Below are 25,671 nucleotides of genomic sequence, written 5' to 3'. Positions count from 1 at the left end.
GGGAAAAAAGAGCCTTATCCCTACCTCACACCACACACAGATCTAAATTTGAGATAGGTCAGAGTCCTAGATGCTACAATAAATACTGAACAACTTCAAGAAAACACACAAGAGAATCTCTTAATCTTCCTGGGATAGGCAAAGCTTTCTCAGAGGGGCTGCAGAAAGCACTAACTACAAAGGAAAACAATGACAAAACAGACACCATCATATTAAGAACTTCTGTTCATCAAAAGACACAGCTAAGAAAATTAATAGGCAAGATACAGCAGAAGAAAATATTTGCTACACAAATATCTAATAAGGAACTTGTAAGACAGATTACACAAAGAAGTTCCACATCTCAATAATAAAAGGATACACAACCCAATAAAAATATAAATCAAGATTTGACTAGACACTTCCCCCAAAGAGATATGAATAGCCAATAAATACATGGAAAAGTGGTCAACATATTTTGCATTGGAGAAATGCAAGTTGAAACTACCTTGAGAGAACAAATAAATAGATATATATATAAATAAATGATAGGGAATGATACAGGGTAAAAATTGGGTAGATTGAAATATTGTGGGTCAGTGAAAGGGAGGGGTAAGGGGTATGGGATGCGTGAGTATTTTTTTTTTTCTTTTTATGTCTGTGTAGTTAGATTCAGTTGTCAACTTGGCCAGGTGAAGGCACCTAGTTCTGTTGCTGTGGACATGAGCCAATGGTACATGAACCTCATCTGTTACTGATTACATCTGCAGTCAGCTGGGAGGTGCGTCTGCTGCAATGAATGACGTTTGATTTAATTGGCTGGTGCTTAAATGAGAGAGCACAACGTAGCACAGCCCAAGCAGTTCAGCATACCTCATCTCAGCACTCGCAGCTCAGCCCAGGCCTTTGGAGATGCAGAAAGGAATCACCCTGGGGAAAGTTGTTGGAACCCAGAGGCCTGGAGAGAAGGCCAGCAGAGATTACCCTGAGCCTTCCCACGTAAGAAAGAACATCGGATGAAATTTAGCTGCCTTTCCTCTGAAGAACTAACAAAATAAATCCTTTTTTATTGAAAGCCAATCCGTTTCTGGTGTGTTGAATTCTGGCTGCTAGCAAACTAGAACAATGTCTTTTTCTGGAGTGATGCAAATCTTCTAGAAAAGATCATTGTGAAGAATACACAACTATGTGATGATATTGTGAGCCACTGAGTGTACAATATGGTTGAACTGTACATGTATGGATAGTTTTCAATTAAAATATTATTTATTAATGGGGAGATTAATCTGGGTGGGCCTGACCTAATCAGGCGAGCCCTTGAAAGAGACGATGTGAAGCAGAAGATGCTCTACTTCAGCCCTTGAAGAAGTAAGCTGCTGTGTTGTGAAAGGGCCACATGACTAACACGCGAGGGCAGCCTTTAGGAATTGAGAGTGCCAACAGCCAACAAGAAAACAGGGACCCAGTACTACAACTATCAGGGAGAAATTCTGGCAACAACATGAATTTATTTAGAAAAGAACCCTGAACCTCACAGGGACCACAGTCCCAGCTGACACCTTGACTTCTGCCTGGTGAGACCTGAACAGAGGACTTTGCTAACCTCTCCAGACTGCTGAATCACAAAAACTATGAGGTAACATATTTGTGTTGTTGTAAGCCACTAAGTTTGTGATAATCTGTTATGCAGCAATAGAAACTAACATATAGCTCACCTGTTTGATCATTGCTTTCATATCTGTATTCATATCCTAACGAAATCCAAATCATGGGAGCCTCTTTCATCTAAGACCAGGAAACACCTTATAGAGAATGCTCTATTAACTCCAAAGGAAAGTGGAGGACATGGGACAAACTCAGGTCTCAAAAGATATTTGGACAATCATTTTCTTGCCCTAAGAGATCTAAGAAAATTTTAGAACACCAAGGCTATAAACTCAGATATCATCTAGTCCAGCCCCACTTCCATTTTCAAATGAAGAAACTAAGGACTAGAAAAGTCAAAAGACCTATCCAAGATTCCACACCTTGATGATTCATATTCATGTTTTTTTTTCTGTAGCTGACGTAAACGTCATGAATCCTTGATTTATAGAAAAGGCTCCTGTCTCTGGTGGTAGGTAAATATGAGGAGGTTGGTTAAAAGGGGTCACCCTTTCCTTGAAGAATCAATATGAAACCCTTGACACTGCTTTAAGTCCACATGGTTATTAATTTAACAAATATCTATTTCTCAAGCATTCTCAGGAGCAGCCGAGAAAGCCGAAAAGTGTGAGTGGCCATTGCCTTTAGGAGTTTCTAATCTTCTTAATGAAAAAGCTCATTGCTCTTGACTTAAGCAACACAAAGGCTGAACAACGATGCAAGACAAGCAACACAAATTTGACGCAAGTTGTCAAACGTTTCCCTCTGACCACTTTGCTATGGACTGGGGCTCCGACACATCCCCAAGCTCTCTCAACGCCCCTTCAGCACCCAAGTGTCAAACATCTGTTCCTGCTCTGTCCTGCCTAGAACAATGTTTTAACACATGGGATACAATGCTGTAATGGTCAGGAAAGTGGGTTATGACCAGGAGTTTGAGAAGTATGGATCAAGAAAAGGAAAAGATGTGGGTCATGCTAGAGAGAAGGGTACAGTAAGCCTACAGCGAGCATTCCATAGGTGACAGTGGCCAGTACAGAGAACTGAGATGTGGAAAATTTGTCTGGAAGATTCGTGGTGGGAGAGCATACAGCTGTGGTCCCTCAGCCAGCAGCGCCTGCCTTGTCCCACCTTGGAAATGTCCAACTTTCTGTTTAAGAAAAACCAATTTCATTTAGCTCCTTGGTTCCAGGCAGAGCCACACCCTAAACAACAGTGACAGCTGCCTCCTCTATTATTAAACATCTCTAAGGATAGAGACGTTAAACTATCCTTGGCCGGATCTCTTCTCTCTGCCCCACCCCAGCAAACCAGCTGTCCCTCCTGCTTTCCCCGTTTCAGTCATAGCTCCACCATTTCCTGACCCACCGTGCAACAACCTTGCAAATGCTTTTCCTCTGTCCCTAGATCTAAATGGTAGCACAGGCATGTCAGTTCTGTCCCTGAATGGCTCTGGGGGTCTGCCCTTCCTATTCCATGGCAGTCATAGATGGGTTGCCACGGTCACCTCGTTCCCAGCCTTTACCCTCCCGTTATTCCTTTCCATAATAGACCCTCAGCCTCTGGAGTTTGGGCTGGTCACATGGCTTCTCACATAGAATTATATACTTCTCAACCTTCTGTGCAGCTTTGTGACCCAGTCTGGGCCTGTGGGATATTAAGGGACGTGACGTGTCAAATTCCAAGTTACCTTCAACCTAAAGACAAGTCGCTTGCCTGAATTTCCTCTTCCCACTTCCCTTTTATTAGGTGGCAGAGAGGGAGTCACTGGTAGGGATGGCAGAACAGGCTGGTCTTGAGTCAGATTGCTACCCACCCACCCATGCCCAGTGTGTCTAAGGGGGGTTCTTTAGTTTGCTAAAGCTGCCAGAATGCAACATACTGAAAATGGGCTGGTTTTTACAATGAAATTTATTAGCTTAAAAATTTACACTCCTAAGGTCGTGAAAATGCACAAATTCAGGTATCAACAAGACAATATCTTCTCTGAAGAAAGACTGCTGGCATCTGGGACACCTCTGTCACCTGGGAAGGGACATGGCCAGGGTCTGCTGGGCCTTTTCTCCCCGGTTTCACTGCTTTCAGCTTCTGGCTTCAGCGGTTTTGTCTCTCAGCTTCTGTGGTGTGTCCTCATCTCTCAGCTTCCTTGGGGCTTCTCTTAAATTCTCTGGACTTTTTCTGTCTTTCAGCCTCTCATAAAGGATTAAGACCCACCTTGAATGGAGTGGGCCACATATCAATTAAAATAATCTCATTGAAAGATCCTACCTACAACACATTTACAACCAAGGGAATGTTTAAAAGGACATGGCTTTGCCATATTTTCCCGCCACATTTTCCATTGCTAGATGTATACTTGGAGGAACTGCGTGTGGGGATGCAAATAGGTATTTGCACATTGGCGTTCATGGTGGCAGTGTTCACGATTTGCAATGGATGGAGGTGGCTTAAAGGTACAAGGACTGAGGAACAGAAGCAGGATTTGTGGTATATACATAGAGCAGACTGCTGAGTGGCTGCAAAAAGGAGTGAAGTTATAAGGCATGCAACTAGATGAATGAAATTTGAAGACAGTACATTGAATGAAATGTCAGAAACAAAAAGACAAACATTATCACGCCTTACTCATATGGACTAAATGTAATATGCAAACTTGGAAAATTGAAGTTGAGAGCATGGGTTATCAGGTTGGGGCCTATTGTAAATGTTCCTAGAATGGAAGCTCTTACAGCAATCACCTCTATTCCAGAGTTGTAACTGTTATTTCCAAGTTCTGAGATGCTAAGCTATTTGTATATAACCTGGCTGTTCCCTGAAACTTCAGATACTGTGTGATATCTGAGACTCAGAGTCAGAACTCTGAAGCTATGAAAGTCAGCATTATCCTGTAAAGCAACTGTTTAAAAAATTAAAATAGAGATCAGACGTTGACTAGAGATATGAATGAAGCTGATCTGGATAGGACTAAGGTAAATCAGAATTCAGGGTAAAGGATGATACGATCTATATTTTAGAACTTCAGCTCCTGTGTGAGACCAAAAGGAGAGAAGTTTATTTGGTGCAAAATGTATATTTTGGGCAGTGCATTATCTAATGTAATTAATTGTGTGGTCAGTTTATTTGAACACCAAAATTACACGGAATCTTGAATAGGATGTGTGATCTTGTTGGTTTGTATAAGTTAGTGTAACGCCCTGATACATCCCAGAATAATGGGCGGAAAATAAAAAACTATTTGTAAAGTCTCTTTGTGGGACTGGGGAGAAAGGAGGAAATAGTAAACTTCCTTATCTGGGGAATTCCTGATATTCTCGCAAGCAGTGGGGACAACCAATTTAATAGGCTGAGCCTTTGATCCTGGGATGCGACCCTATGAAACTTATTCTTGCAAAAGATAGGCTAAGCCTACTCATAATTATGCCTAAGAGGCACCACAGAACACCTCTTTTGTTGCTCAGATGTGGCCTCTCTCTGTAAGCCAATGTGGCAGGTGAATTTACCGCCCTCTCCTATACATGGGACATGACTCCGAGGGATGTAAATCTCCCTGGCAATGTGGGACAGGACTCCTGGGATGAGCTGAGAAAGCCTTCTTTACCAAAAGGGGAATGAGAGAAATGAACCAGAATAAATGTTCAGTGGCTGAGAGATTTCAGGGTCTGGAGGTTATTATGGAGGTTAATCTTATACATTATAGATATGTATCTTTTAGTTTATGGTGTATTGGAGTGGCTGGAGGGAAATACCTGAAACTGTTGGACTATACCTGAAACTGTTGAACTGTATTGCTTTGAATCTTAAAGACGACTGAATAATTATATAGCCTTTACAATGTGAATGTGTGATTATGAAAACCTAGTGGCTGACACTCCCTGTAATCAGGGTATCAACAGATGAGTAAGAAAATAAGGACAAAGAAAAAAAAAAGAACACGGCCTTTTCCAACAGTTCAAACCACCACAGATGTGTGTGTGTGTATTTAAATTAAGGTTTAATTAACACACATAAAAAAATGCACAGAACTTAGGTATTCCCTTCATGGGTTTGCACAGTTTTATGTCCCTGTGTGACCACCACAGCAAACAAGGTTTAGAACACTGTGTCCACGTTATGTCATCCTTTGTCTTTTATGTTCTCTTTGTTACAACAGCGTAGCCTGTAACCTCACTAATATACCTTCTACATAGTCTCTCCACCTCCAGCCCTCCAGTATTTCTTCAAATAGATCTTCCCTAATGGCCACGTTAGAGATTTTGTATTACTGCTTGGACACTTCCAAGGCTCCCTCATTGTTCCTCTCATTAAAATTGGCCCACCTGCTCTTTACTCTGACTGCCCCTTTCTTCTCTTAGCTGGGAACTGCCCTTTCTTATGCTGGATACGATGGTCTCTAACTTGATGCCATCCCCATCAGATGTGGCCAAAGCTCCAGAAGGCCTTTGGTCAGATTATCCTTTATGGTCTGGAAGCTCCCTCAATCCCGCATGCTTTAACTCTCTCGAGAAAAGATGAAAGGTGACGGAAATAGCCAATTCAAACTTCTAAATATTGCTCCGAAATCACACCAAACTGTGTATGCATCTATTTGTGAAGACTAAATCTCATTTAATTGCAATAAATAATATATACAGTGCCTACAAAGTTGATATGAGATATCGCAGTTTGAAAATTGCTTGCTGTTTAATGTTACAGAAGGATAGAATGGGACCTGGCCAGCAAGCCCTTAATTAAAGTGATGGGATTTTGATTGGATGCCACGCCTGCCAATTAGTTCTTTCCTGAAGGTGATAAGAGGTCACATGCCTTAAAGTCGATGACCGCTTGTGATCAAAATTCATGGGTTTACCTCTCAAAAAGGAAGGGAGACCCCTTAAAATTCACCAAGATTTATGAGAAACAGTTTAACTCCTAAGCAGAAGGTTGAAACCAATTAGGTAATACCAAAATGATCACATCATTTTGTTTGCTTAGAAAATAAAGGAGCGGAAGGGCTGATCTATAGCAGCCTCCTCAAGCCCTGAAATTTTCTAATTATGGCTTATGACAAGAAGAATGAAATATTAGGCCTAACTCAGAGGAGGGAGTCACCCCCAGTTTTAGCAAGTGCATGATCCGGTAGGGCTGCAGAGAACCGAGGCAACTGTACTCCATATCTCTGCTCCTACTGATGCGTGGCTTGGGGCTTTAGCCCACACCTGTCTCTGCTTTCCTTAAGGTAAAACCCCATGACTCTATGTGGCCACAGTTGATAACAGCCACTTTGTCCCCAGGCTCCCTGCAAGAGGAGACTGAGCACTTATCCCAGCCTGGCTCCGCTGGTGTCCAGCCCCCTGCTTGTGGGTGGGAAGCCTGCCCTGGCCTGGGAGGAGAGAGCGATCTCATTGTACTGTGTGCACTGCTGTCACCAGGGAATGAGCCCACATCTGCTCTGTGCTACTCCACAGGCCAGAATTACGGCACGTTATGTTCCCAGGAAGCACATTTCAGCTTAATACGTCTCTTAGTTTCCCAGAGCTGCAGAAACAGAGTACCACAAATCAGGTGGCTTGAAACAACAGAAATTTATTGGCTCAAAGCTCTGGAGGCTGAAAGTCCAAAATCAAGATGTGGCCAGAGCCATGTTCCCTCTGAAACCTGCAGGGGAGAACCCTTCCTTGCCTCTTCTAGCTTCTGGTGTTTGCTGGCAATCCTTGGTGCTCATTGGCATGTAAATACATCACTCCAATCTCAGCCATTTCCATTTTCACGTGGCCTTTTCCCTGCTGTCCATCTGTCCCTGTGTCTAAATTTGCCTCTTCTTACAAGGACACCAGTCATGCAAGATTAGGGTCCACTCTAATCCTGTTTGGCCTCATCTTAGTCACATCTTCCAAAACCCTATCTACAAATAAGTTCACATTCTCAGGACCAGAGGTTAAGACTTGAACATGTGTTTTGGGGGGACACAATTCAACCCACAACAATAAGGAAGAATTTCTTATCATTCTGAGAGCCATATGATGAATGAGTGAATGAGCCCCTTCACCAGACATGTCCGAGTAGAGGATGCATGATCTCTGCCAGGAGATCTATAGAAAGGCACTTACATTGGGTTGGGAAATAGATTATACTTTCTAAAACATCTCTTGCCAAGACCTGTCCACCTCTCTGTTCGGAAAGCTTCCTTTCCTCAATCCTGTAATCGCTTGATTCTCACACTAGCTCCTACTCCAGGTTCAATCCCTGCCCAGGAGCCAGGGAAAATTGTGACCTTGACCAAGTGGGCTTTGGGGAGCTTAAGCACAGCCTCCAGAACTTGAAGCCAAGCATGTGGTTTCCAGGCCAGACTCGACTTTACAGCCCAGCCCTGACGCCTGGAACGGATGCTCTTTTGTTTCTGAAATCAAGCCGCCATCATGAACCCTGGTTCTGGGCAGGAAACTCGGGTCTCATTTCTATTCAGTTTATGCTTGTGCAGAGAGAGGAGAGAGCAGGGCACCTCCAGGCCACTCTTAGGCCAGGGATAACCAAGAAATAAAACTGAGTCCACATGTGCACTTGCACACATGGAAACATGCACACACACACACACAAAGTCCACCTGCCACCTTGTTCAGTGGAGGCTCTGGGTCACCGAAATGTAGTGGAGGGCCCCCCAACCTGTCAAAGCCACACTCTTTCTGAGTTCAAAAGTTAACCAGTTTAGCCCAGAGGCCAGAAGGCCAAAGTCAAGAGAGGCAGCCAAAGCCTGCTGAGCCAAACAGACTGCAGCTGTGGGGCTGTAGCCGGGGGCTGCCTGCAGATAGTTCTGAGCTGACAGTGGCTTATAGTCAGCGCCCACAGAGTCCCAGCTGGGAGGTACATGCCCCCAACAACTAAGGGCACAGCAGGAGTGGACAGTTCCTTTTCCCCTGCGCATCTCCCATCCCTGCCGAGATAACTGATCTTGAATCCCAGCATCCAGAGCAAAGAAACTAAATACAGAACCATCACTTGGACCAAGCTCTCCTTGACAATGGAGGGAGAAAGACAAAAAAAATTTATATTTAGTGATGTACATGTGCACAGGCCAAAAAAACAAAACAAAACAAAACAAAAAAACTAGAAGCATAACTACATCATTGTGGTTATTTTTGATGATGGGGTTATGGTGATTTTTATTTATTTTTTTTGTCTGCTTTTCTGCATATTTCAAATTTTCTTCAATGAATATGTATTGCTGTTAAAATCTAGAAAAGGTTACTTTTTAAATTCATATGTAATTAGTTTTATGGCAGTCATTTGCAATCAAATCTATTTTGCTTACGTGTAGAGTTCCTGTTTTTACAGTTCCTCCTTTATAGTTTTCCCAAGTCTCTATTTTTACTGCCTCCCTCTTAATGCTGTAATAACCCAGCCATCCCCCCGGGTGGGTACATAGGTAACCCTGTACCACACATATAAGCTTCACATGATACTGAGCATAGAAAATCCAAACAGCACAGAGATGTGCATGGAGAGAAGCAGGTGCTTGTTTCTTGACCCGTGGGCCCTGAGCTCCTGGCTGTTCCCTCAGGCGGGACCAACTTCTCCACTTCCCAGGTCTCCAAGTCCTTCTGGTGTTCCTGTGAGACACCTTACGCAACTCAGTTCATTCATTCACAAAATGATTATTATGCTTATCCACACAACAGGCGCTATGCTCAGTGCTGGATACACCAACGGGACCCAGTGCCAGCCACCCCTTCCCCCGTTTAGTTTAGGGTCTCCCGACCAGCAAGCTTGGAAGGGTTACAAGCGAGCCTAGATATTGATCACTTAGCCCTCTGGATGGGCTGCTGCAGCTTGCTTGGTTTACCTCCAGTGGGTCATAAAATCTTATCTTAATCTATGAATGTCCTGACTTAAGAAAGGTTGTAGAGCAGATGTTCACAGCTCTGAGGGGAATTCCGGCCAGTAATTATGACAGTAACAGCTAACTTTGTTAGCTCTGGGTATGGACCCATTTGTAAATAGGGAATTTGAAGATGTTATTAGCGAAGGCATGCCCAGCTGAATGAGGGTGGGTCTTAATCCGTTCCTGCTGAAGTCATTATGTGCAAAGGAAATTGGACACAGAACAAAATGGCACTGGGAGAAGCCATAACCATCATCATCCTCATTTTACAGATGAGAAAGCTGTGGCACCGAAGGTAAATAATTTACCTTGAAGTAACAAAACTAGTAAATGGCTAGTCTTGGTTTCAAACCCAGGAAGTCTGAGTTCAGAGCTACACTAATCGTGTTGATTCCCAACTTTGACATTTAGAGTGCTCCCTAGTAAGCATAGGCTAGCAAAAGTTCTGGGTGCAATGGGGACACATGGGTCATATCACCCCAGTCTCAGGAAATAACAGAAGGATTTTCTAAGAGGGACAAAGTCTAGGCTGAAACTGAATAAATGGAGATAAGCAGGGCGAGGCGGTGAGGACACTTCAGGTGGGAAGTTAGCTCAGCTGTTCAGGCAAGATAAGCAAGTTCTGCCTGGGTGGGGAATGGGGAGAGACTTTGTACATCCAGTTAAAGGGTTCAGACTTTGTCTTGGGGCTCTTTGGGAAGCCATCAAATGATTTGAGGAAGAGACACATTCAGTCAGATTTGCATTTAGAGGGATTGTTACTGTTTCAATAAGGAGGGTGGATTAGAAGAGGCAAGGCTGCAGACAAGGAGGCCAATTACCCCGTCACAGTGATCCAAGGGCGACAGGAGTGGGACAGCAGACAGGGACAAGGAGGGTGGGGACGGGGAACATCTCATCTTCCCCTACCTGCATTTCCCCTGCATCTCAGTCTGAGGGCTCTGCCGCACTAGCTTGCACTTGCCTTAGAGCTGGTTGTCCTCTAGTTGTTTCTGCTTCTATGTTTTGTCTGAATTAGATTGTAAGCTCCCCCTGGGATGGGAACCACTTTTGAGAAATATACACCTCAATGCTCAGCAGGGCTCTGGACACAGAGGAGATATTGCTACGCTTTGAATAAATGAACTATCTTGTTACATCATCAGCCTTCACAGTCCAGGAGTTTTATCATCTAAATGCATCTTATTGAAATTGAAGACCAGTTCTCTAGCTCTTTCCTTTGGGCTGATATGCAATCCCATGCAGAATAAAGCTAGGTAACTAATGTGCTCGAACTGCACCAGTAAAGCAGAGCTGGGGATCAGGAGGTTTATTCTCTGCAGATGTGTGTGTGTGTGTGTGTGTGTGTGTGTGCGCATCACCATGTGTTTTTGTGTAGTGAGTGTACAGGACACTATAGGATATGTTCACCTTGTTTGTATCAAAGTTGGATTTAGTTTCTTGAAGTCCATTTTTCTTTTCTTTAGACCTTCTGAAGGCTTCATGCACCAAATAACTAAATTATGTCTTGGTAGCTAAACAAATTATGCAGAATTATACACCATGAATATTTTATAATTCTAAACCCTGAAGCTAGACTCCAGACAGTTCTATGTCTGCAGCAACCCGTACCATACCCAAACGAATCCAGCTAAAGACAAACGACTGCTTTTTAAAACTTAACTTTTTTTTTTCATTTTGCATTTCATATTGTATAAAGGACATCTCAAAGGTTTCATGGTGCGTAGGTGACAATATAAATGCACTGCATCTTCCTCTTAGCTGGCTAAAGTGAGCATCACTCTGTAAATAGGCACAAAATCACTTAAAGTAAGCAGAGGCTCAACTCTGGCAGGCTGTAAACAGATAAAATATGAATAAACAGCTCTACAAGTGTCCATGGTTCAACTGGTTTTACACACTTCCTTTTGTCTTAGAGGTTGAAATTGCCTACAAAAAGAAAACTGCGTTTTTCTAAATAATGAGATTTTAGTCACCCAGGAATAAAAGAGACCGAGTTGCAGCTATGCGCAATCTCAGTAGTAAGGGAAATCAGAACTGCTTATATGGGTTGCGGTTGGTTTCTTTCTCCTTCTTTCGCAATCACCTTTGTTCTGATTTTCCCCTTCTAAGTACAAAGGAGCCATCCTAGGAAGGTTCACAGCTGTGTTCTCAAAGACACCAGCTTGAGTAAATTACGCAGGCTTTGCTGGACCTTCTCCTCGGTGCCTGGATGCAAGAGTCTTCTGGGTTAATGTCTCAAATTGAGCAACTTCAAAATGGCCATGAATCAGAGAAGGGCAGAGAAAAAGCTGTGTCTCTCTACGCTTCCTTGTACTGCTTTTCAGACTTAGAGAGGAACCGAACAGAACTGGGAAAACTGCATATGCCTCCAGCTAGGGGCAGACAAGGAATGCCAACAAATGGGAAAAGTGGATTTTAATGGAGTGGGAGAATTCTGGAAGACTGTTTGCATTTTTTTTTTTAGTTCAAGTTAGTCTTACAATTTCATTTGTGGGATAAACAAAATTTCTTTCTTAACATATTGCTGACTCATGGTAATACAATAGAAGTCACAAGCATATGTGCTGTTTAATCAGCAGGCTGAGTGTCCTAAGATAGGATTCCCATCCTCTTTCCCAGAAAAGGGCAGAGGTGGGGGGAAGAGGCAACGAAAAAGACTTGTAACTCAGAAGCCACTGGGCAAATCCCTGACTGCCTTCAGAGAGGGTCTGATTCCAGGCATGAGCCCCAGACTGTATCCAGCCAGGAAAAGGCTACACTGGAGGCTGGAAACCATCCACACAGAAGAATCTTCTCTCATCTCCTTTGTTAAGACAGCTCAAAGCAGAAAGTAAGGAGAAAAAACAGTAGCAAGGGTGGGGTGAGCTGACCACCAGAGCCAGATGTGGGGTTCGAATCCTGTTGCTGTCATTTACTAACTACCTGGCCTTAAGCAAGTTACTTAAGTCTCTTGAGCCTTAATGTTTCCATCTTTAAAATGGCTATAATTATAGTTATATCCAGGGTTGTTATAAACTTGGAATGAAATCACTGGTTGAAAGCACAGTATGTGTTCCATAGCTGGTGGAACTTTCAGACCATCTGAACCAATTCTGTCCCATTTAGGGCCCCATCATCCCCTCCCTGTGAAATACTCACCGATTGCCCACATATTCTCTCTCCCTCCTCGCCCTCCCTTTCTCGTTCCGAAATCGCTTCAGGAATGGATTTCATTAAAGCATTCATATTCAAGAACGAATGTCTAAGTAAGAAAATGACTTCTTACTTCTCTAGGAGTATTTGCATTTTAATTAGGGATTAAAATAAAATTATTCACTTCTGGTAGTGCAATTTTAGGTATCAGCAAGCTGTAGAGGACCATGGGTAGCTTTTGTGGCCTGTTTTGTCTGCTTGTATGTTTGCAGGATGGGGTAATAAGGAATCCTTTTGTGAGTCCTTAAAATCATGTGAATAAGTGTCTCCTAAATTGGCTGGCTGAGCCTCTGTATTTAACTACACTTTACAGAAAACATGGACAGAGGGACACGATGAATAACACTAAGAGAATGTAACCAGCAAAACCAGACTGGGAGAACTTCGATGGGACAAATAATATTTTTAACGATTATTTGCAAGGAAAGAGAGAGAGAGAGAGACATTGAGGGAACCTATAGATTAAAACTTGTAAAGACAGTCACGAGGTATGGGCCTTAGTTGGGGCCTCACTAAAACTAGCAAATTGCAAAAATGAAAGCAATTACATTTATGAAACAATGGGAAAGTTAAGCATTTGTTTACCTGGATACCTGATGACATTAAGGATAATTGTTAAATTCACTAAGTGTGTTTTTTATAAGGATCCTTCTCTTTTAGCTATATATACTGAGGTTGGTGGAAAGTGGATTGGCAGTTAAATGGGGCAAGATCAGCCAGAGTTAATGTTTTTTGGAGCCAGCCAATGCGTACAGGACAGTTCAGTACACTGTTCTCCTTAGATTTCTTCCTTTTTCGCTCTCTCTTGTTTTTTCACATTTTAGAAATAGGGGTAATAGCATCTAATTTTATATATGTTCACAATTCTCCATAGTAAAAGCTAAAAAATAAAGTACAACAACAGCTCTCAATCCAAGTAATCGTTCCTCAGGGCCACTTGCAAGCTCCAAGGGTTATGGAAGCCGAGCTGCAACCCAGCTGTGCCCAGGATGTATAAGCTCCCCCACCCCACTGCTCCATGCCCACACACAGCCCTTGAGCAGGCAGTGGAGCCTGGCCAGACTTTCCCCATCATGATGGGGCTGCCAACACAAGGCTGCCCATGCCCCATCAAGGCCAACTCCCAGGGCCTCCAGGGGCAACTTTCAGAATCAAAGGCAGCTAGACCTGGTGAAACCAGGGAGGCCTCTCTTCACAGAGTCCCAAGAAAGGGAAAGGCTCACTGCGGTGGTCTCAGCTCTGAAGGGAGACAAGAACTGGCTCTAGAATCTTGTTCTCTGTGCTCTGTCCAGTGTTGTCCCAAAGACATTCTTGATTCCCTGAAAGTGTCACTTGATCCCTCTTCAGAGAAGAGAGGAGCCATGGCTTCCTATAGTAGTTAGGTTCAGTTGTTAACTTGGGCAGATAGAGGGGCTGCTGTGGACTTAAATCATCAGCATCTGAAATTCATCTATGGCTGATTCCATCTGTGGTCATCTAAGAGGACTGCATTCTGCAATGAGTGATATTTTAATTTGATCAGCTGGAGGCTTAAAAGGAAGAGTCAGAAGAGAGAAAAGGAGCGCAGACCCAGATGTTTGGAGATGCAGAAGGGAAATGCCCTGGGGAAAACCATTTGAATCCAGAAGCCAGGAGAGAAGGCCAGTGGACATTGCCTTTGCCTCCCCTTGTGACCGAGGAACCCAGATGAAAGCCAGCTGCCTTTGCTCTGTGGAACTGCAAATCTGTAACTAAATAAATCCCCTCTATAAAAGCCAGTCCATCCCTGGTGTATTGCAGTGTGGCAGCTTTAGCGAACTAAAATACCCCCATCCCTCCTGAGACTTTTCCCACCTCCCTGATGCCATCCCCCACAAACCATAGGCCTGGCACCCTAGCAACATTTCATTTTTTAGTGAACATTTTCAGGCATACTAGTTAATATTAACTAGTTAATAATATCGTGGATCACTCCACAGGAATTTACCACCCAACTTTAAAAAATTAAATATTGCTGACAGCTGAAGATTTTCACCCCTCACCAGATCCATTCTAGACCCTCTCCCAAGGGTAACTGCTCTCCTGAAGGTAGTACGTGGAATTAGCATACATTTTACTTTCTTTCCTTAAAAAAGTAAAGTTGATTTGTTTTTATAAACTACCCTTGATTTAAAAATGCCTATGCTACAAATTTGCTATCCATAAACAATATACCGTATAGTAGCACTCATTTAAAATTTTTACAAACATTTTCATATTATATATATATCGGTGTGCAACTTGCTTTTATGCTAAACAATATTTCTGAAATTTACCCACTTTGATATGTGTAACTCTACATCATTCATTTTCACACTGCTGAATTGGATTCTGTTGTAGGAATGCACCACAATTTATTCACCCGTTTTTCCTGTGACAGACAGTTGGGTTATTTTCAGTTTTTCTCTTTTGCAGACAATGTGGCATGAACATTCTTGAAGTTTCCTTGGGTACATTCGAGAGTGTTTCTCTATGCATCTCTTTCCTCCATCACTTCCCTTCCACCCACCAGGCTCACAGCTTCTAGGATAAGGGCCCTTCTACAGGTTAAATATTCGCTCTCTGCCTGCCTGGGCAAAGTGACAAAAAAAGCTGAGCTATTATCTAATGAATTCTATAAGTATCACTCCACAACTGAAGTTTCCCTCACAAGGTCTCCCTTTAAGAATAAGATTTGGTGTTAAAATAAATTTAGTAGAGTGAAATGCTAGTGATCAATGAAAGGGAGGGGTAAAGGGTATGGTATGTATAAATTTTTTCTGTTTTCTTTTTATTTCTTTTCCTGAATTGATACAAATGTTCTAAGAAATGATCATGATGATGAATATACAACTACGTGATGATTTTGTGAATAACCGATTATATATGTAGAATGGAATGATCATATGGTAAGAATGTTTGTGTTTGTTTGCTGTTATGTTCAAAAAAATTTTTTTAATTAATAGAATAAAAAAAAGAAGAAGAAGATTTGGGGAACTTAATTTTCTGCATAATTGCCCCGTCTAGACCTAATTGCCACTTCCCTGAGGTTTTTGGCAGCATCCAAAGGGGTCAGTGGTAACAGAGCACAGTTAAATATAGACATCTAGGAAGAAAGGGCCTAATTAAGAACCAGGAAGTTGCTCTTGGGAAATTAAAAAAGTTTGCCAAGGCAGCCTTGGCTGTGCCAAAGCCTAATTTGGCAGAGAAATGCTGATGAGAGCCCCAAATTGAGTTTAAAGAAAACACACACAGACACACACACAGATTTATCCCCAAATCACTAGGGCTTGCTGGCTGGCTGCTTCTTGGGGCTCCCCCCCAGGTCACGTGTTCCAGGACAGGGAGGAAGGAAACTTCCACAAGGCAATTGGATTAGATCTCCTCCCACGTCGGAGATGCTCTCTCTTGGAGGATCTCTCTGAACTGCTAACTTTCCAGAATGAAGTCTTTTGGATCTTGAAAGAAAAAAAAGCAAAAGGAAAGAAAAGACACTGAAAAATCTTATTAATTCAAAACGCATTTGTGATCCTTCAGACTCGGTTAGTTTCTGCCAGCTATGGTGGAAAATAAAAGCATTTTCCAAATTTACAAAGCAATAGAACACAATGGAAAGGCTTCTTTAACCCTGATATGAGAGAACAGAATGAAAACCAGTCTTCTAGCACGTCCACCTCTAATGAACTCTTGCTAAGTCTTATTAATGACATTTGACAAATTCTATATCCCAATCTGGGCATGTGGTCACATTTCTTGCAGATTCCTGGGGGGTTAAAATGAACCTTGAGTTAGGAGTGCTTATCCTTCCTACAAATATAAATTTGATGCTGCAAACTCCATAATACACCCTTGATGCAAAATATGAAGTTGTCCTTCCAGCAGGTCGGCGGCGGCGGTTCCGAGAAGCAACCGGCCTGGTTCTGAGCTCGGCCAGAGCGCCTTCCGACCTCACCTGTGAAATGGGGTTCTCTGGCTCCTCGGCTTCCTGCGTGGATCAATGTGGATAGTGTACTGGAAAGCACTTTGAAAAGTACAAAGTGCAATTCAAATGGATTATTGACAGCCCTTTGCTAAGTGTTCGTTTGATTGCCAAATGTCCTTGAAAGCAATGAAGCATCATTTCTCATAACCCGTTTTATAACTCAGACCTTTTCACTAATTTTGAATGACCTTCCTTCCAACCGGCTCAGCTCCTGTGGCTTTTACTCTAAAGCCCAGGAAGTGGTGGGTGGAATCTTAGAGTGAGGGAAGGACTTCAGAGGTCATCTCGCATCCCGCTGCCCAGCCACCTACCTGGAATTCCCTCCACTTCTTGCTTGGAAATCTCGGGTGAGAGCAGATCCCCGGGGTGCTGAGCGGCCACCCCTGCTGATGGGAATTTCTAGCTGATGTGAGCTTCTCTGAAGTCAAAAGCCTCTTCCACCCCCTGTAGCTGACATCGCTGGACTTGGTCCATGGACTGAATTCAATTGTACAGTCTGTGGGCTAAGAATGGTTTGAACATTGTTAAATAGTTGAGAATTTTTAAAAAATTTCTCATGATGTGAAAATTACATGAAATTCAAATTGTGGTGTCTGTAAATAAAATTTTATTGAAACACAGCAACACCCATTCATTACTTTTATCAATGGCTGCTTTCGTATGACAATGGCAGTGTTGGTTAGTGGTGACAGGGACCATATGGCCCCCAAACCTAAAATATTTACTGTCTGGCCCATTACAAAATAATGCTTGCCAACCCCTGGTCTAGAGTTTCATAGGCAATCCTAACCCCTCCTTAAATGTGTAAACAATATTATCCAGTCACTGACCCATCCAATCAACCCTTTTAAGGGACAATTATGATCCGGGCACTGCTGAGCACTGAATGTAAAAGACACACACACACACACAACCACAGATATAAGTAATACTATAGAATCCCTAACTTCAAGAATCTACTAACCAGTAGTAAACAGAATGTTTACTGGACACTGGAGCCAGATTGCCAGGGCTGGAATCCCAGCCCTGCCCTTACAGTGCCATGATCTAGGTAAGTTACCTGATCTGCTTATGCCTCAGTTTCCTTTATCTGTAAAGTGGGAAAAATAATAGCATTGACCTTAAAGGCAGTTGTGAGGATTACACAAGGTGATACATGTAAAGGACTCAGAACAGCATCACCTGGCTCAGAGTAAGTGGTCTCTAAGCATTAATTGCTATTATTGTAAGCAATCAAATAAAAATAAAGTGTCATTGAGGCAGTGACGGAAGTTGGTAAGGGGAGAGGAGGGACCCAAAGTAAGGAGTGGTTGCTTCTATCTGGCAAGGAGGGGGTTAAAGAAATGCTTCTGAGTGTTGGAGTATTAGAGGACAAACAGGTGTTTTCTCAGCAGACAAGTTGAGACAGTGGTATTTTGGGAAGAAGCTGCATGAGCAGAGATGTCCCAAATTGACCTCATCTCCCCACCCCACCGCTCCTTCTCCTCTGTCCCTCATCTTCATAAATGAGATGACCCTTTCCCCACCTCACACCCCCCCACCAGCTGCTCAAGACAAGAAATGCAGGGGTCATCCTTGTCTCCTCCCTTCCGCCAAGCCATGCTGATTCTACCTCTATGCATCTCTCATAGCCATCTCTGTAACCCTACTCAATCTCTGTGTCCTTCTGCATCTCTCCATCTTTATGTCTACATCCCTCTACTAGCTTCTCCTTGTGTCTAGGATCAATCCCACTACCTGACCCTGAGAGGTCAGTTCCTTCCCTGCCCCTCTGCATCTTGGCCAGCCTGACTTCCTTTCACATCCTCAGATGTTTGCTGTCACTCTCCCCAAAGTGCTGTGTCCTGCTCACCTCTCTCAGTCTCCCTGCAATGAGCAATACTAGCCTTTCAGATGACTGTATTAATGCGACTTCCACAGGGGCGCTTCCCTGAGTCTTACACTAGTTCTTTCCCTATCCTAAGTTCTCTGGGAACTCTGCACTTACTGTAGTCAGCATCAGTAACCATTTGTGTGCTTGTTGTTTATAATCTGTAAATTCCATGAGGACAGGAATTTTTTTGTGTGTCTTGTGCAATGATGCAATGATAATATCCAACATCTAAAACAGTGACAGATGAACAGTCAAGCATTCAAAAAATATGCATTGAATTATTATCTTTTCTTCACTAGATAATAAGCTCCGTGAGACAAGGGCTGTGTCGATCTTAGAAACTCAAAGCTGAGTCCAGTGCTTGGTTTGTGCTAGATGCGCCATAAATAATTATTGAATGAGTGAATGAATGGCTTCAAACATATCTCCTAATAGCTCTGATCATCTGAGCTGTAGTCTGAGAAGCAGGAAGCAATGCCACCCTCCCCTCCCCAGAGATACACACTGTCCTTCTATTAGTGTAGCCTACAATGACAGGAGAGGTTTAGTATCCAGTCCCCCTATCTGATATGTGAATCCTTTCTGCACCACTCTTATTGTGCCTTCATTTAGCCCAAGCTCGCATACTGCAAGAAGCAATAACTCACAGCTTCCTGAGGAAACCAATCCCATTTTTTGTCACTTCAGTCTGTTAGACATTCTTTGTGATCCTGAAGCAATAGCTAGCACCACATAGATCCATATGTGGAGTCCCTAGGGCAGGATTTTTAAGTCATGAGCTGCAACCCATTAATAAGCCAGAAAAGCAACTTAATGGGCTGTGACATTTTTTTAATGAAAAAGATTAAGATAGGATAGGATGGGTTGGGATGGAATAAGAATAGAATAGAAAAAAGAGAATAATAGAACAGAATATCTCAAAGCAAACTGAACATAGAAAGGGTAAAATAATGTCTTTTTGGAATGTCAGTTTCAGTCATGTAAGTGTTTATGTGTATTCTGGGCTGAGATATAAAATGTAATTCTTCTGGTAACAGTCAAGCAAGTTTGAAAGCCACTATCCTAAAGGATTAGTGAACTTGCCTTTGGACGTGATGACCCTCTCAATGTGTGAGGACTAGTCACACTCGCCTTGAAGGTCTTTTGCTCCCCAACTGAACATCCCAGCTCGTCCCTTGTTCCCCATATGATGTGGTTTAGTTGCCTTCTCATCGAACTTTGTCTATATCACCATTAAATTGTGATTCTGAGAAAAAAAAACAGTTAGCAACATGTTCTGATATCACCTTTCTCTCTCACCAGTGGATGGTCTATGTTTTGTAGTCCTATTGTTTTCTCTGAAAGTGAAGACAGACAAAAACTAAGGGTAGGAAATTCTGCCTTCTCTCTTTAGTCCATTAACATTACATTCATGACTTTAAACAGCAGACATATAGCCCTTCTTTGGTTTTCTTATTCCAAATCCATTTTAGTTATTTTAGACTCACAAGATAAACCAATTTCTAATTTGTTTTATTTTTTTCCAGCTGCCATGTCACACTATCATCTTGGATTGAGCTTCTTGTCAAGTAAGTCTTGTTCACCCAAACTCCTCCTAAGCCATTTCTAGTCCATTCTTACACAGTTTCGTCTTTGTTTATTTTGTCTTTGGACCAAATCCTAGGACCTTAAATTTACCCAGTTAAATTACTTCTTGTTGGATTCAGTTCATGCCCCGATGGTATTATTTTGAATCTTGATGACTATATCTCATATATTCATCAGCCCTCCCACTTCAACTTTGGAGCCAGTTGGTATACCTGATAAAGCAATGGCTTTGAAATAAGATAAGTGTGATCCAATCCTAGTCCCCGGCTTACTCTTAGTGAGACATTGGGTAAGTTATTTAACCTTTCTGTAAAATAATGTCTAGGCCATATGTCAGATCTCAGAAGAACTTTACATATAAAAGAGACTTTTAGACTCAGGGGCCCCTCAGCTCTTTTTGCAGAACCAGATATAGGAGCAAGATCCCCAGGCGTGCTGGCGCTTCACCCACCTGAAGTTGCCACACCCATCAGAAGAAACAGACATGCAGTTAAGGACTCTTCCTGCCTGATGACCCTCACCACCGGACACATTTTTCCTTTAAAAGCCCGGCTCTCAGAAAGAGAGGTGGAGCCATTTTCTTTCCTTTTGCTGGCAGGCTTTGAAGGCTCCCACCTGCTTTTTCCCTGCTTTCTCCTCTCAATAAATCTGTTTAACTTTGACTCGCTGCCCTGCGTAGATTCCTTAACAATTCAGACTTAACATCATAGAGTTATGTAAAAATTAAATGATGCAATCAATCTACATAAAATATCTGACACATAGTAGGAATGTAAGAAAGGTTGATAAACTAATTATTATTCATATCATTGTTCTAGTCATTCACACACAAAAATAACTGAACAGAATAAGGGAGAAATAGGTTTGTCCTTTGCCACTAGAAATTCCCTTCTGGGCTGAGAGTTCCCATTATCCCTACCCTTTAAATGCCATCAATCACATTGTTCCAAAGTTTCTTAATTATTTGTGAGTCCAGCCCCTGTTTTTCTTTTTCATACCTTCAACAACAGCATAAAAGATTTTTCAAATGCTTTGTAGAAATCCAAAAACAAAATTCAGTTGACTTCCCAGGACTTTTGGTCCAAGAATGCCAAATGAAGGCAAAAGAAGGAATAGGAGAAGATTAGCTTGAGATGACCTGTTCTTAGTAAACCAGTAAGGTGGTCACCTCTCTAAGGTGCTTACAAATTAACCCTTCTGTAACCAAGGCTTGCCAGAGATGGACAACATGCTTACATGTCTGTAATCTGTAAAATCAGCTTCCTTTCCATTTCTAAAAGTAAACGAATGTGCCCACCAACATTTATTCCAACATGCTTTCATTTCTCTAAGATTTTTCAAATTTCAACCAATAATGACCACAGACTCTTATTTGCAAGCTGCCTCAGTACCTTGCAACATAATTTATTACAGAGACCTGAACTCAGAACAACTATATGTTTATGATCTCTAGGACTTCCATTGTCATTCACCAGTGCTCATTCTTTCTACATATTTGTTATTCTCCTTGTCAGAGAAAACAAATAGAGGTATCACCAAGTTCAGCCTTCTCCAGGCCATCTAGCAATAGTTTCATCATTAATTCCAACCTCTGTCAATGAGGGTCTGTGTGTGCATTCCCTGATCTTCTTGCCTGGAACAACAGCAAATCCTACCCCCACTTTTTTTTTTTTTTTTTTTTTGTCCTTGGGAGTTTTTTGCAGGCCTCAGCTCCTTTTATATTTTAACTTTCCTGACATACCTCTTGTAATCATTCTTGGTTATATGCCTTTCCCTCAAAAATCTTTAAAACCTGAACTCATTAAATCCATCACTGTTATCATGAGCTTCTTGAAATATTTCCCCATTTCCTTCCTCGTTGGAACCAGTTGTGCCTGCAAAGCCCTGTGCACATTTGGAAATGTCAATGAGTGGTTCTCCTTCGTCAGGTCACAAATGACGGAAGCACAGAAGTGTTCTTGTTTTCCTTCTGGTCTTCTTGACATTGTCTTGGTAATGGTTTGAGAAAATGTCCAACTATATCCAGATTTTCTCTTCCTGCCTTTCAAGAACTCTAGGATGACACAGCCACTTTCTTCTTTTGGACAGAACATCAAGTCCAAAGCAGCAATTTGCCTTGTTGCTTCCTATTCCTTTGGGAAACCAGTATACAAACCAATGAGCTTATCAGAGAACTGCTGACTGCAGCTGAGCAAGCTGAAAATTTCTTTTTGCTGTTCTAAAAGAACGCTTTGTGGGTAATAATAATGGTTGTTAACTCTTATGGAGTGCTGGGGTGTTTTTGCCGAGTACCTTCCTAAGCTCTCAAAATGTATTATCTCATTTAATCCTCCTAACAGCCCTTTCAGTCAGGTCCTATTAATGCTTCCATGTTGCAGATGGAGGAGACTGAAGCAACCACCAAGAGGTGAAGACATTTTTCCATGATCATAGTAGAAGTAAATGGCAGAGTCAATGATTAGAACCCAGGCCTGCCCAGCTCTTTGTCCCGTGCCCTGGTCGACCATGTCACACTGACAGACAGTCTTGATCTTGTGATTACTCCATTGATCCTTTTAAACCCATGCTGGACCATATTTTTGTCCCTATTAAACATTATCCCTGCTAGCTTCACATGGCACTTTGGGCCTATAAATGTCTTCTTGGCATTTTGATTGACTATAAATTTCATTAAACACTTCCACTTTTATGCCGAAAGTTTCTACTTTGTATATCTACATCTGTTATGCTTTTTATTACTTAGCTGCCATGCAATAACTTGTTTACAGGTCTGTAAGCTCCCAGATAGAAAGAGCTGTTGCTTATTCATGTTTGTGTTCTTTGAATGAATGAACGAATGAACAGATTCTACATATGCATTCACACTATCAACTTAAAAAATGTTGGCTAGGCTGATTTTTAGGAGAAAGAATAGCATTTTTATTGCTTCAAGAATGATGCTATCCTGTCCAGAAACCTTCAAGTAGGTTTCCTGGTGGAGCTCAGTGAAACGCCCTTTCTCCACGTGCTAACTATTCCACATGCCTAAAATGCCATAGTTAAAAGCAGATTCCTTTAATGTATGTCTTCCCAGTTATTTGCATCTTAGTCTCCCATCATCCAAAGAAAAGGTTTTCACAGGGCCTAGAAAAGCACGGAGGCCATGGAAACTGAGCAGGAGAACAAGAGAACCCTCCAGAAGGGGACAAAGCCAGCCCAATATACTGATGGTGAGTATTTCTGTGAACTGAAGCAATTGAGTAATAAAAGGCCCCAGAAGGGTCCTTTTAGTTGACTCTCAACACACTTTTCTGTAAGTTGTACACTCCTCATTTTAAAGTGGAGAAGAAACTTAAATCATCAGCTAATTTAAAAATGAAATCTTTATCGAAGCACTTCTTTACAAAAATAGCCTCAAAGACCCTGGTAAAAACCTAAGGAATTACACTAAATGAGGTCAGTTTGAATATGTGTTGTGTGTGTCTATAAAGATGTGAACCAAATTGAATTGGACTTATCAGCAAAGTACTGAGTCGGCAGAAGAGCCAGCTGCACCCCAAAGTGGTCACTTCTGAGAGCCTATGGCTTTATCTTGGCTCAGTGCCCATCCCTCTTCTCAGCACATTTCTCTCTTCCCAGCTATCCACACTTGGTGCCAGATCAGAAATAAAAGGTTGCTGTTATCTAAAGTAATGATTTAGCTCTTATTTAGGCATTGAAAAAAAGAAAACTTCTCCCATCAACTTGCTGGGTAGCAGCATTTCATCCTCCGGTCTTCCTTTGGCTCTTCACTCTCTTGGCTCAGAAACCCCAGCTCCCTCTGCCTCAGTTTCTGCATCCAGGCTCAGGGATGGGGACTAGAGGGGAGAAAGTCATGCCACATTAGCAAAGTGCTTTATGCCATTTATACTCCATTAGCATGTTCCGTCCTCACTGGGATATTTTGCAAACTAATGAGATAATGGTCTGCAAGTGGCTGGAAGCCTCTCTGAGGGAGTTAGATAGTACCCAGGGCACTCAGTCTCACTTCCTCCTCAAGTAATTCTGGTTATCAACAACGCTCACACATTTAGATCCAAGGATGACTCTCACTCAGCAGCACTGCAGCTAAGAGCCTCATACATTATCTTAAAGACCTTGATCACAAGAAACAGCTACATTTATCTGCCAGTTCCATTCTAATTTTCAATGCAGATGGGTAAGTACACGTGATTCTACATAAGCCCAAGAATCACATATTTTTAAATGACAAAGAAAAAATAAATAAGCAATGGAAAACTACTCTATTTTGACCTGGAAGCAAGAGTTTGCAAATATAGTCCCAGTAAATAAGTTTTTTTTTTTTTAAATTCAAACTCACATTGAAAAAGATCTATTTGCATGCAGGTTATTAGTAAAGAATGCTTGTCTTTCTGCAATGCATGCCTCTGAAAAGGGCATCGCAGTAAAGGGAGTTTACTTAAAACTATAAAACATCATGGGAGAAAAGACCCCGTTCTTTAACAGTCTCAAAGAGACCAACTTAAAGAACTGATCAGTTTGAGTGGGGTCAGGTTAGAAAATCCATTCGAGTATCTCTTTGATGTTGTTGCAAATGGGCAGAAAGAAAGGAGAGGAGGAAGAGGAGGGAGGGAAGGCAGGAGGAAGGGGGGTGGGGAGGAGGAGAGAGGAAAATCTCCAGCCACAAGCAAGCAGTTTCTCCCAGGCCTCTGGTTGGTAGATTTTGAGGACAGCCTCCTCTCCAGTTTCAGAGCTTTGAAAAATTTAACTGTTTCTCTCTGTTCTGCTGAAATACTTCACTTCAGAATCCAGCAAAATGTTTTTGTCTTCTGTTCGTTTGTATTAGGAACTTAGAGGCTGACATCTGAACAGTGCAGGCTGTGGGAATTAGGGAAATGATGTTAGAGCTATTTAGATTTCTGCTTCTCGTCTACAAATATAAGGAGGAAACTTGAAATATTCGATGGAGGAAATAAAATATGGATAAAGAGGCACGGCTTTCAGGCTGGGTCTTTATGGAATAATAATTGCAAACCTTTTCCAGGTCTTTTTCCTAATTGTGTCCCGAATATTGAGGCTGCCTCTTGTTGCTTTTTGTGGGTTCCTTCACCTCTGTAGGGATACAGTAGACAACGTATTATGAACACAAACAGCTTCCACTAAAGCTTTCGGCCCTGGGCTCCTGACAGCTGGGAATTGTGTCACCGGTAATCTATTACAACTAATGAAGAGTTGAAGTTTATCAATGATTTATTATACAGCTCATAAACAGGAAAAATTTGGAAGTTATCACCGTAAGGATACCTCTTCACTCCCTCTAATTCCAATTTGACTTGACTTCCTTTTCTTCTTCCCTTCTAGACTATTGATCTACAGAGTCAAATGAATTCGCTTCTTCAGTTTGTGGTCCACTCACCGGCCCATGAAATAATTTTATTTTATTTCTGTTTTCCCTCCTACTTCCTGATCCCCACTCCCCCAGAACCACCCCCCCTCCAATCTTCATTTAGGTACATGAATACCCTTGAATAATATATAATATCACTTTGGGTATGCATGTCTAATTTGTAAAAGGAAATG

General features: G+C 42.1%; 1 long non-coding RNA gene across 1 annotated transcript in view; it reads right to left on the bottom strand.

Moving 5' to 3' along the window:
- Positions 1-15,720: 15,720 nt before the first annotated feature.
- The window catches only part of LOC143666051 (uncharacterized), a 34,667-nt gene continuing 24,716 nt past the window's right edge, over positions 15,721-25,671 (bottom strand). Inside the window, exons 2-3 of the long non-coding RNA XR_013167333.1 lie at positions 16,964-17,155; positions 15,721-16,128 (exon numbers count right to left, since the gene is read on the bottom strand). This is a non-coding gene — a long non-coding RNA (uncharacterized LOC143666051). The remainder of the gene's footprint in view (positions 16,129-16,963; positions 17,156-25,671) is intronic.

Source organism: Tamandua tetradactyla, chromosome 22 (genome assembly GCF_023851605.1).
Source record: "Tamandua tetradactyla isolate mTamTet1 chromosome 22, mTamTet1.pri, whole genome shotgun sequence".
NCBI classification, from domain to species: Eukaryota; Metazoa; Chordata; class Mammalia; order Pilosa; family Myrmecophagidae; genus Tamandua; species Tamandua tetradactyla.
This window is presented reverse-complemented; position numbering and strand designations above follow the sequence as displayed.